The sequence below is a fragment of the Neofelis nebulosa genome, chromosome 14, assembly GCF_028018385.1.
Source record: "Neofelis nebulosa isolate mNeoNeb1 chromosome 14, mNeoNeb1.pri, whole genome shotgun sequence".
Classification (NCBI taxonomy): domain Eukaryota; kingdom Metazoa; phylum Chordata; class Mammalia; order Carnivora; family Felidae; genus Neofelis; species Neofelis nebulosa.
Genome location: NC_080795.1, coordinates 36,787,346 through 36,791,384, shown reverse-complemented (window position 1 = coordinate 36,791,384; position 4,039 = coordinate 36,787,346). Strand labels below are relative to the sequence as shown.

The 4,039-nt window shown below is 33.9% G+C and overlaps 1 pseudogene; it reads left to right on the top strand.

Moving 5' to 3' along the window:
- Positions 1 to 569: 569 nt before the first annotated feature.
- Positions 570 to 2,811, top strand: LOC131494525 (tigger transposable element-derived protein 1-like; annotated as a pseudogene).
- The last annotated feature ends 1,228 nt before the right edge of the window (positions 2,812 to 4,039 follow it).

Genomic DNA, 4,039 nt, shown 5'->3' with positions numbered 1-4,039 from the left:
GAGAGGGACAGAGGATTCCAAGAGGGCTCTGTATTGACAGCAGTGAGCCCAATGTGGGACTTGAACTCATAAACCCATGAGACCATGGCCAGAGCCAAAGTTGGATGCTCAACCAATTGAGCCACCCAGGTGCCCTGAAAATTTTACTTTTTCTCTTTCAATCTAACCTCTCTCCCTCTTGCTATCTCTCTCTCTCTCTCTCTCTCTCTCTCTTCTCTGTCTCTGTCTCTCTCCTTATTTCTTTCTTGAAGTGACTAGGAAATTTAGTACAAAGTGGGAGTAGATAATGCGGTCTTGTTATTGATCTTGGGGGAAAGCTTTCTATTTGTAACCATTAATTATTATGTTAGCTATATTTTTCATAGATAGTCCTTTTTATCAGCTGAAATATTTCCTTCTATTCATAGTTCCTAAGATTTTCCACTTTTATGACTATTGAATATTAAAAGTGCTTTATAAAGTGTGGTGATCATGTGGTTTTTTCTTTTCTTTTTATTATTTTTAATTACTTTATTTTTAATATTCTAAATTATATTCCTTCATTATAAGATGTTAAAACTTGCATTCCTGGGATAAAGCTTAATAGCTCATGATGTTTTTTTACATATTGCTGGATTTGATATGCATAATAGGCATACCTTAGTGTATTGCACTTTATTATGTTTTTCAGATACTATGTATTATAAATTCAATGTTTGTGGCAATCTTGCACTGAGCAAGCCTACCACTGCTATTTTTCCAACAACATTTGCTCATTTTGTGTCTGTATGTCACATTTTGGTACTTCTTGCAATAATTCAACACTTTTCATTATTGTTATATTTGTTATGGTGATCTGTAATCAGGGATCTTAGATGTTACATTGTTAATTGTTTTGGGGAGCCATGAACTGTGCTCACATAGGACAGAGAACTTAATTCATATATGTTGTGTCTGAGTGTTCCACTGACCAGCCATTCCTTCGTCTCTTTCTCTCCTTGGGCCTCCCTATTCTGAGATACAACAATAATGGTATTAGGACAATTAATAATCCCACAAGTGCCCTTTAAGTCTTCAAGTGAAGGAAAGAGTTGCACATCTCTCAATTTAAATCAAAAGCTAGAGAAAATTAAGCTTAGTGAAGAAGGCATGTCAAAAGCCAGGGTAAACCAAAAGCTAGGTCTTTTGTGATAAATAGCAAAGTGGTGAATGCAAAGGAAAAGTTCTTGAAAGAAATTAAAAGTCCTATTCCAGTGAACACATGAATGATAAAAAAAGCAAAACAGCCTTATTGCTGATATGAACAAAGTGTTAGTGGTCTGGATAAAAGATCAAACCAGCTACAACATTTCCTTAGTAAAGCCTAATCTAGAGCAAGACCCTAACTCTTTTCAATTCTCTGAAGACTGCAAGAGGTGAGGAAGAGAAGTTTGAGGCTAGCAGAGGTTGGTTCATGAGGTTTAAGGAAGGACGCCATCTCCATAAAATCAACGTACAAGGTGAAACAGCAAATGCTGATGCAGAAGCTGTAGCAAGTTATTCAGAAAATTTAGTTAATAATAATAGCTAATGAATGTGGCTGCACTAAAAAACAGATTCTTAATATAGATGAGACAGCTTTACATTGGAAGAAGATGCCATCTAGGATTAGAGAGAAGTCAATGCCTGGCTTTAAAACTTCAAAGGACACACTGACTCTGTTGTTAGGGGCTAATGGATCTTGTGATTTTGAGTTGAAGCCAGTACTCACTTACCATTCAAAAAATCCTAGAGCCTTCAAGAGTGATGCTAAATCAACTCTGCTGGTGCTCTAAAAATGGGACAACAAATCCAGGATGACAGCATATCTATTTACAATATGGTTTGCTGAATATTTTAGTTCCATTGTTGAGACCTGCTGCTGAGAAAAAAAAATCTTTCAAAACATTACTGCCTATTGACATTGTATATAGCCACCTAACAGCTCTGATGGAGAAGTACCATGAGATTAATGTTGTTTTTCTCCTACTAACACAACATCTATTTTGTAGCCCATGGATCAAGGAGTAACTCCAACTTTCAAGTCTTATTATATAAGAAACAAACTTTTCATAAGGCTATAGTTGCCATTGCTAGTGATTCCTTTGATGGATCTAATCAAAGTCAATTGAAAACCTTCTGGAAAGGATTCACCATTCTAAATGCCATTAAGTACACTTGTAATTTGTGGGGAGAGATCCAAATATCAACATGGAGAGGAATTTGGAAGAAGTTGATTCCAACCCTCATGGATGACTTTGAAGGGCTAACACTTCAGTGGAGGAAGTAACTGCAGATGTGGTGGAAATAGGAAGAAAGCTAGAAGGAGGAATGGAGCCTGAAGATGTGATTGAATTCCTGCAATCTCATGATAAAACTTGAAAAGATGAGGAGTTGCTTCCTATGGATGAGCAAAGAAAGTGGTTTCTTAAGATGGAAACTATTCCTGGTAAACATGCTACAAAGATTGTTGAAATGACAACAAAGGATTTAAAACATTACATAAGCTTAGTTGATAAAGCAGTGGCAAGGTTTGAGAATATCGACTCCAATTTTGAAAGAAGTTCTACTGTGGGTAAAATGCTATCAAACAGCATGATAGGCTGCAGAGAAATCGTTCATGAAAGGAAAAGTCAATCTATGTGGCAAACTTTATTGTCTTATTTTAAGAAATTGACAAAAATAAAAAAAAAACAAAATAAAAAGAAATTGCCACACCCACTCTAGCCATCAGCAACTAGCACTCTGATCAGTCAGCAGCCATCAACTTGGAGGCAAGACCCTCTACCAGCAAAAAAGATTATGACTTGCTGAAAGCTCATATGATGGTCAGCATTTTTTAGCAATAAAATATTTTTTAATAGGTATGTACGCTTTTTTTAGACAATGCTATTGAATGCTTAATAGACTATAGTATACTGTAAACATAACTTTTATATGCACTGGGGAACCAAAAAGTTAATTTGACTTGCTTTATTGCAATATTTGTTCTATTGTGGCGGTTTAGAACTAAACTTGCAGTATCTCTGAGATATATTAGTATGTTGTTAAGGATTTTTTGCACCTATGTTCATGAGGGATATTGGTCTATATTTTCCTTTCCTTGTGATGACCTTATTTGATTTTTTTTTAAACACGGCAATGTTGATTTCACAAACTTGGTGGATAGTGCTCTCTTCTTCTAGAAAGAGTTTTCTGTTTAATTAGTGTTTTTTTTTTTTTTATTCTAAACATAAATTTAGTGGATAGTACTCTCCTCTATTTCTGGGAAGAGTTTTCTGTTTGATTAGTGTTTTCTTCCACTGTACATACTTAATAGAATTCACTAGTTCAGTCATTTGTGGCAATGTTTTGAAATATGTATTCAATTTCATTAATAGATTGAATACTACTCATATTTTTCTAACTTCCTATCTTGTCAATATTCTGATCAAATTGTTTCTTGGGAAAAGGAATTTTTCCATCTATCTCTTTTGTTGAGTTTATTGGCATGAAGTTGTTCACTGTATTGTCTGAATATTATTCTAATGTCTATAAAATCTGTAGTGATAGCTTCTTTTTATTCCCGAGACTGGTAATTATCACTCTTTTTTTGGGGTCAGTTTAATCAGGATTTACCAATTTTTATGAATCCTTTAAAATAACAAATTTTTCTTTATCAGTTATCTCTTTCAGATTGTTTTTTACTTAGTCGACATCCATTCCTATTTTTACTGTTTTTTGGTTTTTTTCTGCTTACCTCAGGTTCACTTTACTTTTCCTAGTTCCTTAAGGTAGAAACTTATGTCACTGATTTTCGACCTTAACTCTTTGTATAAGATATTAAACCTAATCACTCCTGTAAACATTCATTTAACTGTGTATCACCAATTTTGATATGCTATGTTTTCATTATCACTCAGTTTAAAATATTTTCTAATTTCCTTTGGGATTTCTTTTATTGATGAGTTATTTATAAGTGTATGGTGTGATTTCCAAATACTTATTTATCTTATTTTTCATTTCTAAATTAATTCTGTTGTTATCAGATAATATCTTCTAT